We start from the raw sequence: 15,902 nt of genomic DNA on the forward strand, positions 1-15,902 counted from the left end.
TAACCATTGGCATGAAGATCTACAATCAAATGAATATTTGTGAAGAAGGAAAACAAGTGGAGATTAGAAAGTTAAAATTTGAGGTTTGAAATCAAATTCTTCTTACATTTCTTTTCAAATTTCAGATTTCAATTACATAAAGAATCCATAAGTATGCTCTCCTCTTGTGCTTTGTGTGATGTGGAGGATCAGAAAAAGGATTTCATGTTAGTATATTTTTTATTGAAAAAAATCAATATTTGTTTTTCTAAATAATAAAAATAAATAAAAACACAAAAATAAAAATGAGAATAAAGTAAACAAATAAAAATTCATGGAAGCCAAGGAAACAAATCGCTGCAAATGCTATGTGTGATTTAAAAATATAAAAGATATTTGTGCATTGTTGTGATTTAAAAAAGAAAAAAACGAATTTCACTGTAGTTAACTGAACAGAGGCCAAATTCGCAGAGGTTAAAAACGTCATTTTTAAAATGAATTTTGTGACCAAATGAAAATGAATATGAAAAATCTAAAACATGGGTTTTTCTCAGAACGGGGTGAATTATGTTAATTGTGCAATATGTTTGCAAAATTATTAACCATTTGAGAGATTTTCAGGGTTCTCTGGAGTGTTATTTGTGAGGTTACGTGAAAAAAACAGTTTTTCAATTAAATGCAACCGGCAGCCAAGGCCATGGCCATCCATTGGCTCAGCCACAGAGCTATGGCTAGCCACCCAGTAGTGTTGCCAAGCTGCAGAGAAAAAATCAATCAATAAATTAAAAAAAAAAAAAAAATTAATAATTAAATAACAAAAAAATTAATTAAAAAAAATTTCTTACCACAAAGATGAGATTTTCTCCATGCTTACAACCTGCAACAAAAAAATATATAAAAAAATCATAAAAATTTCCCAAGCTTTTATAGAATAAAATTTGGTTAAAGACTCCACTTTTTAGGCAAGAAGAATGAGTTCAAAATATATGAAAAATAATTTGCCAAATATTTTGGAATTCCATTTTCTAAAAAAACTTGGAAATGATAAATTCAAAAGATATAAAAAATAATTTGGCAAATATTTAGGAATTTCATTTTTCTAAGAATCTTGGAAATGATGAACTCAAAAGATATGAAAAATGATTTGGCAAATATTTTTGAATCATATTTCCTAAAAATCTTGGATTTAGATTGGGCACTTGTCAAGTTGTTATTTCAATTTTAATTTTAGAATAATTTCCAAATTTCCATTAAATTCATGAATGTGACTTGTGATTTATTGGTAAGTCATTGAAATTACATAATGGAGGTCATGAGTTCAAATCTTCTAGGGATTGGAATTCGTTAATTATTCTTCAATTTTGACACAACATTAATTAAACAACAATTTTGCCACCACATGGCAACACAACATCGATCAATATTGCACATTCACTGCCACATCCTTCAACACATTGACTCCTTTTTCTACTGCACAAACTCTCTCTGACATTCAAGCATTTGATATTTGTTCATGCGTAACGTTGTGGGTTGGTGATGTTATGGAATATGGGCAAAGCACAAAAAATCACAACATGGCGAAACTTTTGAGAAGGAGTAACAATTAGTTTTCATTCTAAATTTATTTTTAATTTTATTTTTATTTGATGCATCAGTATTAAACATCTTGCAATGACGCAGATTTTGGCAAATACAAGATCAAGGATGACATGTGAAATTCGATATCCTCGACGCAAATCATGAAACAATTTCGACTATGTTCGGGATTTGCATAATTGCAACAAAATTGAATTTTATTTACAAAAGCTACATAAGAAGGGAGTTTACTATACTCATTTCATATTTGAAAATGGATTTGTAAAAAATCATGGAATTGGGCTAAATTATACATTTGATTTTATTTAAATATGTTTCATTGGTGTTTAATTTTTGCATAAAAAACCAAGTAGAAATTGATCACTTTTGCTTGGATATATTTATGTTTTCTGAATGCCAAGTTTTTGCAGGTTTGCATTAATCAGATGATCATTCAAAGAGTCTAATTTGTCGACAATTGGACTTCCAACAGATCAATTTTATGATGAATCATGTGAATAAGTCCATATTCATTACAACCAATATTTTCTTCCCTTTGTAAAATTGTAAATCGCAATGAGTCCTCAATGCAAGCCTTTCAGATGCCAGTATGCTTCTTCAGTTAATAAACATTCACCTCATTTCCCTTTACATTCACCATTATATTTCTACTCCTTTTCCATTCCATGTTTTCAAATAAAACCTTGATAAATTTTCCATTCTATTTTCCTTCACAGTCATTTTCCTGTCTCTTTCACTAACCTGTAGCCCATGAATAAAGTCATTCAGCTTCCTTACAAAGTTGAGTCACCCCATTTTCCTTTTCTTCCAAATAAACCTTGCTTCAATGAAAATTTCCATCTACGGTCCTTCAAAATCATTATTTCATACTCGTGTTAGATGATGGAGGATTCCTTAAGGCCTCCCTTCTAACAAGTCTTGACCCATCGACCTCAGCACCTTATATGAGATAAAGACTAGAGTCATTATTAGTACCTTGAGGCTTATATGCCTTAATGACAGGCTCTCTCGCCAGCAATCATGGGAATACACCAATTTCCCTTGATCATTGGATCTTGCAAGTGCTCGACATCGGCTCATCTATTCGCACTTCGCAAGATGTACTTAGGTACCTTGGCACTCATTGACATTAATGGTGAGTTTGCCTCGCATTAGTTAACGACATTCATCAATGTTCAGTAATCCAATGACTTCTTTCCATGTTTGACATCGACACATTTATTCACATGGAAAGATTTGTGCCATCGAGTGTTGAAGACTTGAAGACCCAAATTTTGTAGCAGATGAAGACAATTTCCTTTCATTGTTTTTTAGTTTGACTTAAGGACAAGTCAATAAATAAGGCTGGGGGGAGAAATGTAACTTCTATATTTTGTATACCTTCCAAGCCTTATACATTTTCAACCACATTTAGCGGTAGATTCCAAACATTCAGCAAAAGATCCAACAGCAGATTCAGCAATAGATGCAGCAACAATAAAAGATTCACTTTTTCGATTTCATCCACCATTTTCACAACCAAGTAAAGAAGAATATGAACAACATTTTTGCAGCCACACGTGCACAACTTTCATCCATTTTTGGAAGGGTAAGTTAAGGTATGATATTTTCTAACTTTTAACCATTAAATTCCTTGAAGAGTTAGAATAATAATTTTTGGAAAAACTTCACTCCCTTTCCTCATTTCACATAACTGCCAAAACCATCCGTTTAAGGGGAAGGATACATTTACATACATACTTTTTCACATTCATATAACATCCATATTCATATATCACATCTTAAAACCCACTTACATTCAAAATATATTACATGAGCATACAAATGGCTTTGTCAAAAGTATTTATAAGTTAATTGGATGCCAACACAATCATGGTTTTTACACAAGAACCAACCATGATGCATTCCAACAAAAATACTCTGCAAAAAAAAATCACATTATCAATATGCAAAGATCATACATTAAAATTGAATGCAACAAAGAAAATATGGTTGAAACACAAGAACCAACCAAGCTGCAGTTCATAAAAAATGCTTTGCAAAAGTTATGTAAATGATATCATGCAGAGTTTAAGCCAAGCTCGAGTATCAAAAAGTAATGTAATAGATTGCATGAGGACATGCAAAATCTTCAGTTTGGGGGTATGTTGGGCCTCAAAATAGTCCTTATTCTCACTCCATTATTCACCAATACCTTCGCATTACTTCCATATTACCTTCATGTCACCTCCATTCCACCTCCACATCATTACATTTACCTCGTCATTGGGTTATAACTATGCTTTTCCAAAGTTTATTAATTCTTAACATTTTAAAGTGGATTTATGGTTAAACTTTAGAAAATAATATGCTTATACTTATACCTAACAATTAGAATGAGTTTGTTGACATGTGTAGGTACAAAGGAAGCTTCCAAGGAATCCTTATGTGGCACTCTATTTTCAAATTCGAATTTGAGAAGATCATGAACCTCATGGAGAAGATCATGGACCTCATGGAGGAGATCATGGAGGATAGGGTTATGTGTCACCATTGGTTGAGAAATATGTGGGTCAAAGGAGGGAATAGTGGGTCTACATTTATGAGGTGGTTATCATAGTTTTTGTATAAATAGGAGCACCTCCTCCATTCCAAAAGGGAGGACTCTTGGAGCATGTATCCAACTTATGATGGAATAGACTAAAGCTTCATTTTACATAAATTTCCATACTATAGTTTTAGATATAAATTGTCTTAATGTAGTATATGAATTTATGGAATAGTTTGTCACTTTGTTCTTAAGAGAATTGAGCTCACTCTAAAAGGATCAATGAAGCATTTTATTTCATAATAGATTTTATTTCATTGCTTAGATGTTTGAGGATTTGTTTGTGATTGGTGAATAAGTTTTAGATTAAAATCTTATCAGCATATGAGGGAACAACCAAGGGTCTAAGTTAGGCTCTCCCTCTATTTGATTTGCATGATAATTGAAATTCATTCTTTTGTTTTTAAGTTTCAAGTTATTTCATTTCTTATGCTTATGAATGAATCTTAGTTTAGTTTGGATCAGTATATGAGGGGACAATCAAGGGACTAAGTTAGTCTCTCTCTCTATTTGAATCTAAACAACAATTAAATTCATTCTCCTATCTTTATTTCAAGTTTATAGTTTTATGTAATCAATGATTTCTTTTCAATCTATAATACTGTAGGGAAGGACAACCAGGACTTCCTCAATTAGGAGCCTCTTCCCTTGCATATTATATTGAATCATAAATCATTTAGTTAGACATAGAGTTAGTTGCCTACTCCTGCATATATTTTGTTGGTATCATCACAAGCTTACGAGTTTCCCTGGTTGATAATTTAATGAAAGCAATTTAAGCAATTAAATTGCCCAACAATCTCAATCTTAGTGGAGCCATTCGATGGTGTATCGATGCGGGTGTGGTGTTGTCGGAAATCCCAACTGATTAATGACATTTCTTAAGATCATTTTCTTTTGACTCCCATTATTGAAAATGAACTATAATGGAGAACCCTTCACCCACATCTGTGAGTGGAAGAGATGCTCACCCTCCTCCAGATCTTTGGGCTCACTTTTGGTGGTGGAAACAATGGCATTGGGTTCTATATCAATGATTTTTTCCATTGTATGGTTATGTCTCAGAATCAGAACATGCATCTAATTCTGAAGCATTCATCTCAACCATTACTGACTTCTTTGCATGATATTCACTTATGTTGTGAGTGGGGCTCTTATGGAACTCATACCACTTTCATGTGTCTTTCTTTGTCTGCCCATTGCTATTCTTTGCTTGTAGCTTTGACAGGTTGTAATGCGTCATTCCACCTTAGATATTTCCTTTGTTATATGGTTTGGGGGTTCCATTTCCCTGCTTTGGGTTTGCAGATGAAAAGTCCCACTTCTTCTATTTAAATTTTAGCTCGATCTTGATAGTATATCGGCATGCTACACCAAGCAAGAAGATGTCCAAGAACTCCATTTCTACCTAGATGCATTTGTGCAAATAGCCATAGTACTTGAGAACTAATAGTCACTTACAGTCCATGATACCCATCTTTTTGTGTAGGGTATGAAATATATTTATGAAATCTCACACTCTTGGTACCTTACCTATCATATTGTGGTTGTACTTGTCTTCATAGTTTCCAGCAAGGTAATACTATTCCTTAATAACATCTCAAAAATAGTCTTAGGAGGGTGCAACTAAAATTAGTGAGGACTACTCCTCAACCCTTTACTCACAGTAAGTTTCCCACCAGTCCTTGACATGGAGGCAACCTTAAGGAGTGCAAAAGTAATATTTTCTCTATTGGAAAAATTATGAACTAAAAGATATCCTTTCAGGCGATTTATCCATTTATCTAAAGCAGCTGCATCTATCAAGCCTTTAAATATGGGAATGTAAAAATTAAATTGTACCTTAAATGGGGTGATGCCTCTAGGGTGACTACTGCATGAAGATGCTTTATCCATTGGTATTCTTCGAAGGATCTGGGAAAAACTATCCATCATCTTGTTCCTTTGTTGGTCGAGGGATTATTTGAGGAAAAATTCGAAAGGATGTCCTACTCCCTCATTTTTTTTCTTCCACCGTGGGAAGCTGTTAAGGTCGACGAGGATGGTCTTGCATGGGTTCAAGCAGTTTGAGTCCCAACTCCTTATACCCTGACCTTACTAGGGAAATGCACGAAAAAAATAGAGAAAGAGAAAATTGCTCTGATACCAATGATCCAAATTTATGAAGGAATGGAATGAAATACAAATTTAAAATAGAAACATAGAGATACAGTAAAAATAAACTTCAATTAATAAATAACAAATGCTAAATAGTTTCTACCTGAAGAATGAAAATGAACTAGCTACAACAATGGTAGCTTATCACTAAGAAGAGATGTGATGGCTACACACCTTCTGAACTATGTTATAATGAGGCTCTAAGGCCCTTTTATCACTAAGAAATAATGAGAAACCCTAAACATCTAAAAACCTAATCCTGGGAGATGAAGTGCCAAAAGGAATGGGCCTTGATGGGGTTAGTTGGAACATCAACATCCCAGGGTCATAACTTTGGCATACAATCTCTATTTGGTGTGAACGATAGCCCATTAGAGAGGTATATCCTAGGAAAAAAACTTTAGATTGAAATCTGTATTTTTTTCTGTTTCCCCAAAAAATGTCATTTAGGGCCTCAAAATGGCACCAAAATTTCATGACCCAAAAATTGCCAAAAATAGAAAACTGTTGAAATAGGATACTATGCTGAAAAATAGGAAACTGATAGAAAACGATTTTGGACTTCCAAGTGTAATAGGCGAGTGACCACCAATATACACATAGATCAATTATTTTCCTCCATTATATTCTATCATTATTTTATTTATTTTCAAGATTTAGTAACATGAAAAAAGATAAAAAAATACCTGCTCAATGGACAAACGAATGGATGGAGTATACAAGTGCACTATCTCAAGCACATATCAGGCTCACTGATGGTCCGGATGAAATCATATGGGCTTTTGCCAAACATGGTGTCTATACACTGAAGCTTGGATATCTAAAACTTATGGAACCTTATAAGCCCCCGGAAATTTAGCCCACTTGGAAGGCACTCTGGAAACTAAAATCAGCCCCCCGGACGAGACTGCTGATGTGGAACATCCTATTTGATAAAATTCCCACTGGCACCAATCTCATGAAGAGGTCCTTTTATGGACCCTTCCGATGTCACCTCTGCCACAACGCAGAGGAAAGCACCGAGCACTTATTCCTCTCTTGCAGATCTTCACAGCAATTCTGGCAATCTCTTACAACGCAGATCCCGCTTTTAAAAGACTGGCAAGGCAACAACCTCATGGATGCCTGGACTGCCTGGTGTCAAAATCACTCTGGGAAAGCTATTAACATGCCACTGCTGGCATGTTGGGCCATTTGGATCGCTCGGAATCAGTCTATTTTCAATCTTAAAGCCCCTCATTGGCCTTCTATCATTCTCCACACTGTTGCAGACTACAATATGCTACCTGATGAGGATCCCCCAACCCCGCCCCGCATTCTCAGACCTGTACCCATTGACACATCCAAACCTTGGGCTTTCTTTGATGGCTCGGCTCAAGAAGCGGGCTGTGGGGGAGGAGCTATCCTCCACCTAAATGAAAGGCATTGTTATAAGCTACAAATCAACCTTGGGAGAGGCACTAATAATTTTGCTGAGCTATGCACCGCCAAACACATCATTCATTTTGCTCTTCATAAGCAATGCAGACACCTTCAGCTATTTGGAGACTCTAAAATTGTTTGTAATTGGCTGAATAATGCATCACATTGTTATGCATTTACTTTGAGGCATATACTTGATGAAGCAAAGAGATTAACAGCTGCTTTTGAATCCTTTGTCTGCCAACATGTATAGAGGGAGCATAACACCGTTGTCGATCAGCTCTCCAAAGAGGCCACGCATAGAGATGGAGAAGACTGGTTGATACAGGAGGAGATCGATGGCACATACTACAGCATTACCACAGACCTTTTGACGACCTCTTGGATGCGGGGCTGTGAAGCCCACACATATCAGCACAGTTTTTGTTTATAATATGTACATAGATACTATCCGGATATGTCTACAGCACACTTTTTTCGGTTATACACAGCATATATATTGCTCTCTGCGAAGAGCACAGTCAATTTAGATCTCTGATAAACTTAACAGTTCTATTATTTTTGAAATGCTCCCTGCGTGGAGTCATTATGGACTGCTCTACAGTTATTTTTTGAACTCTGATAGGCAATGCTGCCTACATATGAATATGCTACGGCATCTGCAAAATGTAATTTCTTAACTCATAATAGAAATTACGACTTTTTACGAGGGGAAAAAAAAATGAAAAAAGATAAAATATTCAAATATGATAAAAAAGAGAGAGCGAAGAAAGAATAAACGTCTTTATTTTGTCAGTAATTGTTTTGATTTTCCTCACCCTTGAACAAACAACCAAAATTTGAGTTGTATACTCAACGTTTTAGATTTTAGTATAACCTTAATAAGATTAACTTGACTTTTGAGTTGATTACTCCTTCAACTAGTTAGTCTTCCAGTCACTATGGAGAGTTTGTTAGTGCCTCCTGTGTCACAAATTTATATTGTTGTTCCACTTTGAATCAAATTCCACCAAAGTCACCAATCTTTTGTGCTTATGATCAAGGGAAGTTTCACAATGTGCCATCCATTCCTCATAATTTCTTGACTATCCATGCCATCCTTCCTAGTTGCCAAGTACCATCATTATCTATTTTCTTTACTCATGTGAGTATGGAAAGCTCCATTGACCTCTTATTAGTGAGTAATCTCTTATTGACTGACACATTACTCTAAGAGTTTAACCTAGATTCAATGAAACCCTAGTCCTATTTCCAACATTGATAGGTTACTTTGTGCATAGACAATAATGCAACAATGGTTACTATTTGAGTGGTTTCCCACGTGTTTAACAACAAAATTGTTTTTAAACACTCAGATTCGTGTTATACCTTGGATTTTATTTTCATCATTGGTGGAAGTGCTCACCTATATAAGTGGTTGTTCCTCATAGGGTATCAACTCTCTTTAATGCGTTAGTCCATTTAATACATTTGAGAGGCATATTTGTTAATATCTTCTTTTATCTTTTGTCCAAGACCTCCAAAACAATATCCTTACATTCTCTCATGTTAAATAATTGGAGATGCATTAGTTCCATCCTTTAAATGGATCTCTTTCCATCGAATTTGGCACATTTTCTCGAGGAATGAGATTTAGAGACATTATAGTACCTTGAGGGCTTGTAGTCATTAGTGGCAAGATTTGTCACTATCAACCATGAGAATACATCAATGTACCCTGATCTATAGATTCTACAAGTGTTTGGTGATATCTCATCTATTCATGCTTGCTTGAATTTAGTTACTACCTTGATGCCCATTACCATTATTGGTGGGTTCTCACATCCATTGATGGTATACGTTAATTATTCATAACCAAATAATATCTCCCATGTTCGATAAGCTTACCTTTTCAAATGGCATATAATTTTACCCTTAGTGGGTTTGGACTGAACACATCAGGCTAATAGTAGCATCCCCTCTTTATGTTATTGTCTAAACAACAAAAAACAAATACCAATTGCTCATATGACATTACTACTTTTTTAGGATCAAATTTTCCAATTCATTGTTCTAGTTATCATTTTAATCCATATTGAGACATACATCCATAATGTATATGTTTATTCTTATGATCTACTTTGACATGGATCCACTATATTTCTTTCATGGGCATGATCACTATATATATATATATATATATATATATATATTTCATGGACATGCAATTTACTTGATTTGGTGGCCATGCTTTTCCACATTTGAGCATGGGTATATTTGCTTCAAGAAGAGATTCATCTAATATCTTATTTTCTATTGTAGATGCTTTCCTAATCCAAAATCTGGTCAATTCCATCTATTCCCACTCAATAGCTTCCTCCATCATAGCATATAATGCATTTCAACCGTCACCTCCCCTTCCGACCTCACACATAAAGGGAAACATAATAGCATATTTTACAGTCGATATGCCTTTGTTTGGCCTTCGTCACTTTCATATTTATAATTGTTAGCATCGATACACTGGAAACTCTATTGAAAAATCCTTCTTAGCAATATACTTGCACTTTATGCTCATTATATGAGCAAGTACATCCCTTTTCATTCATCAAAGATGTGAGCACACTAAAAAAAGACTAAAAGTATATAAAAAAAGTGTGAAAACCATGTTCTCTTGAGAGAGGTTTATAGGAAACCACTTTTGAACTCACATAATCCCATGGAAAACAAAATTAACAATATTGAAATGGTATAAAAGTGACCTGCTTGAAGGAGAATGCTACAAGCTATATTGTTACATCAAAGTTATTTTCTGGGTAAAACTAATCATTGCCATTATATTTTTTTTTATCTTAATCTCCAAAGTCCTTGTTTTTAGTAGTTTTCTTCTCCTTTTTTGTGATTGAGGCCTAACACATCTTGGTATTCCTCTTCCTTGTCTGGAGAAGAATAGAGGAGATGAAGTATTCCTAAGTGTCCCGAGGATGGAGGAATCTAAACAATGGTTGTAGATAGTGTGGATAGTAAATTTGTGTATACTTTTGTTATTTTGTCATTGATTTTAATATATATATATATATATATATATATATATATATATATATATATATATATATATATATATATATATATCTTCTTTTCCTCCCCTAAATTTTGGATTTATTTGTATCTATCTAATATTTATTTTAACATTTAGTAGTAATCCTAGCTATCCTAATAGATATTAGTTAGAGTAGTTATTTTATTGTTGCTTATTATTAGAGGAGAATTGTTTGCTTCATTATATTCAAGTCTACAAGTTTGAGTAGAAACAAACATAATTTGCGAAGCTTATATCGAACCAATTATCTAACTAGATGAATTCCTCATAACGAACTAATACTTATTTTGAAGTTCACATAAGTTGCTGTAAGGAAATATCAATACTATTCTTTAATTTTTTAATATATTATGGTTAATATTAACCATAAAATACATAAGTCTTATTTGCAACAATTTTTTTAATATAAAATATTTACAATATTTATTAAATTCCCTAAAATTATAATATTATATATATATATATATATATATATATATATATATATAGATATTCCTTAATGAATACTTTGAGACTACTTTCAACTTTTTTTTTCCAATTTCAATAATAAAAACAAGAAATTTTAAATAAATTTAAATATAATTAAAATCATTAAAATTTAAGGATGAGTACAATAATTAACAAATAATAAGTTTAAGTGTTCATAGCATATAAGAACCATTAGAGTAAGAAGCCAATTATCGATGAGAATCCTTTACTATGAGAACTTGAATAACAAGAAGACTTGAAAGGGCATGACATTTCTTAAAAATTTGTGGAATAATGTATGGGGATAAAAAAATTGCAAATAACATATCTATAATATAATTGAAAAAGGGCGAAATTATTAAAATATATAATAAATCATAGTTTCATAATATTATTTTGCATACTTTTCACCATAATTTATAGATACGAATTGTATAATAATACATACTTTTCACCATAATTTATAGATAAGAATTGTATAATGAAGTATAACCTTAGTTCTAATGGTGGTTAGTAATTTGATTTATTTAAAATAAAAATTTCATAATATTATTTTGCATACCTTTCATCATAATTTATAGATAAGAATGGTATAATAAACTATAACCTTAGTTTTAATGGCGATTAATAAATTGATTTATTTAAAAATAAAGATATCATATTTAAAATGAGAGTTCAATGTTTAAATTTTTATGTATTATAGTTAAATATTTTAAATGGAATAAATTACATATTTAAAGAGTAATATTTTCATTTATCATTCGTCATTTTCAATTATATAAAAAAATAAAATAAAAATTACATTCAAATGGGATTTCAACATTTAAATTTTGGTTGAAAATATAAATAAGTTATTTATAATTGAATTTTAAATAAAAAATTATTGGCTAATGTTGTAAAGAAAGAATGTAATTAATTTTTTTGTAAATTTTTTATTTTATTGATATGAATATTGACATCATGGATAATGAGGATATATTGCATCAAAATACAAATTTTCATGAAGGTAATAAAATGTTTCTAAAACATTACTAATATTAATTACAAATATATAATAAATACAAATAAAAGTTTGTTCGAACAATTAAAAGTAATATTAACAAATAAATTAAACTTTCAACATAGTTTACAAAATCAATTCATCAAGCTAAAATATATGTTTATAAGGGATAGGTGATTTTTTTTTAGAATCATGTCCTTTCTTTTTCTATAAAAACATAAAAAATAATGAATATGAATTTTAGACAATTAAAAATATTGACATTATGAATGGATAATAAAATATACAGAACTTAGATTTGTCATTGACATAATATGGTGTTACAAAAAGTGTCTATTTTTTAATGACACTAATTACAATTAGATATAAATGCTAATAGAAGCTTATCTCAACCACTATAAGTTGAAAAGAAGTTGTCATTATACAAACAATGGAAAGTATACTGAAATATTCTAGTATTGCAATTTTCACAAACTAAGATGTAGAAGAACCATGGGAATTTGATGCTAGAATATCATTCCATGTTTCATTTGCATTACTAAGCAAATTGAACATGCTTTGTCTCATCCTCCTAGAAGTGAATGCATTTCCCCCCAAATCATTTTTGAGGCTTTCCAATACCATTACCACATCTCTCATAGTTGGTCGTTCATTAGGTGAATCTTTTGAACAAATCAAACCAACTTGTAGCAAAGAAAGTAGGCATTTGTATGCGCTATTTTTCTCAAATTCATCTCCATCCACCTCATTTAAAAGTTGGTGGTCAATTACCTCCTTCACTCTATTTGGAAAGGCTAGGTTCACCCACTTGTGAATGTTAAGGTCTCCAGAAAACATGTCACTGGTTGGTTGTTTCCTTGTAAGTATTTCCAATAACAAAATTCCATAGCTGTAAATATCTCCTTTGGTAGACATTGACTCACCTAGTCCACACTCTGCATTAGAGATAACCTTCATTAAATTTTACTCAACCAATCCATAGAAAATTGTTGATAAGAAAAGACAAGTACAAGTCTACCATTCTAAAATAACATACCTGGTGCAACATAGCCCACAATGCCTTTTAAAGCAAGTGTTGAAGTAAGTGGCTCAGTAGCAGCTTCATTGATCAATCTTGCAATACCAAAATCAGCTACATGCCCTGACATGTTTTCATCTAGAAGCACATTGTTGGGGTTTAAATCACAATGCACTACTTGCACAATTGAATCATGATGAAGATATTCAAATGCATGGGCCACATCAATTGCAATGTTCAGACGTGTTGTTAGTCCCATCTGACACACATATTCACCATTTTTATCATCTTTATTAGGATACAAATGCTCCTTCAAGCTTCCATTAGACATAAATTTGAACACCAATGCTTTGAAATCAGGGTTGGAACACAAGGTTATGATCTTCACCAAATTTCGATGCCGAACCTTTTGCAAGACACTACATTCTACTGTAAAACCATTTTCAACCATGTCATTTTGCAAATGGAAAACTTTCACAGCAACAACGGTGCCATCTCTCAGAGTCCCTTTATAGACTGAACCAAAATTCCTTGCTCCCAACAAGTTTTCCTCGGCAAATCCATTAGTTGCTATTTGAAGCTCTTGATACGAGATCCTTTTGTGCTCTAGCTTTTGCAAAATGGAATTTAAGGAATCAAAGTTTTGCATAGACATATTCCCTTTCTGAAGGAATCTCAAAAGTAGACAACATAGCATAAAAGAAATTGCTCCACTCACTGGCAATAATATTATTTTGACAAGTACATAATGACCTCTTGGAACTTGACATGCAGGTAATTGGAATGATTGTGGTCCACAAAGGCTAGGATTTCTGATTAAAGAAACAACAATCTTTCTGTTTGCAAAAATCCCTCCTTCTGGAACTTCCCCTGTGAAATAGTTGAAAGAAAAATTCAAGCTTTGAAGCATTTTTAAGTTTTGGAGAGGGGCAACTGGTATTGGACCTGATAAGGAGTTGGAAGAGAGATCGAGGCTTGCAAGACTCTGTAAATTTCCAAGTGAGTCTAGAATAGGCCCTTGGATGGCATTTTGAGATAAGTTCAATAATTGTAGTTGACTACAACTTCCAATTGCAAGGGGAATTGTCCCGGTTAGTTGATTGACAGAAATGTCTATAGCTTGAGCCATTGTAATTTTACCAATCTCCATGGGTAAGGAACCTTCTAATAAATTCCATGACAAATTCAAATAGAATTGGAGATGAGAAAGTTTCGCAATTTCATGTGGTATACTTCCTGCGAGCATATTGTGAGACAAATCGAGCAATTCCAAATTTGTACAATCTAGTAAGTTGGAAGGTATGGTTCCCGATAAATAGTTATGATGAAGATGGAGTCTTCTCAGTTGTTTAAGGGGTGCAAGGGAATTTGGAATATTTCCAGAGAGAAAATTTCCACTAATGTCCAAGAGACCAAGGTTTTGTAAACTTTCAAAGTCTTCACGGATGTTTCCTTCTATCTGTTGTTACCTAAACACAATCTTTCTATTTTTTCAAGCTTTCCTATATGTAGAACGGTACCATTTAAAAGATTTTCACTTAAATTTAGAAAGGATAGGCTACTAAGATTGCCTATATGTAGAGGGATGTTTCCTTGTATGTCATTGTTTGATAATGACAAGTGAGACAAATTGGTAGAAAGTCTTCCTATGTCAAGGGGCAAAACACCACCTAGTTTATTGTTGTGCAGTTTTAGTGATTGCAGGTGAGAGCAATTGGTAAGAAATACAAGAAAGAGTATGTTTGTAGTGTTTCCACTATCAAGTTGATTAGAGTGCAAGTATAATTTTTCCAACAGGGATAACTTACCGAACTCTATAGGGACACTCCCACTCAAATTGTTATAACTTAAATCTAGTTCTATGAGTTTGGAACAATTTCCAACAGAATCTGGAATATTTCCACTAAATTGATTTCCCCACAAATAAAGCATACTCAAATTATGCAATTTTGAAAAAGATGCAGGAATGGATCCTACCAAATTATTTTCATATAGCATAAGCATTTGTAAGTTGATGAGCAGCCCGAATTCTTGTGGAATGCTACCCTTGAGATCGTTGGTTGCCATATCTAAGTAAGTCAAAGTGGATAGATTGGAAAACACAAGGGGAATGGTGGCTGAAAATGCATTTTGACGAAGGTCGAGCGATTGCAAACGGGAGAGTAAACCCAACTGTGGCGGAATGGGATCGACGAGATAGTTCATTTCAATACCCAAGTCAGTCAAGGTAGAAAGATTACCGAAGGAAGAGGGAATGGTACCTATGAGGCTGTTCCCTCCCAAGTAAAGGTGTTGCACATGTGGGAGCGAACCCAACTCCTCGGGGATAAATCCAGTCAGAGCATTGTAGGAGAGTGCCAAGTGAACCAAATTTCTGCAGCGGCTGAGTTGACTTGGAATGGGACCGGTGAAAATATTCCAATCAAAACGCAAAAGAATCAAGGAGGAAAGGTTTCCCAAGAAGGAGGGAATGGTACCTGTTAGCTGGTTGTATTCCACGTGGAGTTGTTGCAGATTTGTGAGGGAACGCAACTCTTGGGCGATAATGCCGGTGAGATTGTTGTTTGGAGAGCATCAGGATACTCGAATTTCTGCA

At 33.4% G+C, this 15,902-nt stretch overlaps 1 pseudogene; it reads right to left on the reverse strand.

The window, feature by feature from the left end:
• Positions 1-651: 651 nt before the first annotated feature.
• Positions 652-13,961, reverse strand: LOC149223107 (receptor kinase-like protein Xa21 pseudogene; annotated as a pseudogene).
• Positions 13,962-15,902: the final 1,941 nt, after the last annotated feature.

Source organism: Pinus tabuliformis, chromosome Q (assembly GCF_031772625.1).
Source record: "Pinus tabuliformis cultivar Carrire ecotype Pingquan chromosome Q, CPIR1, whole genome shotgun sequence".
Lineage (NCBI taxonomy): Eukaryota > Viridiplantae > Streptophyta > Pinopsida > Pinales > Pinaceae > Pinus > Pinus tabuliformis.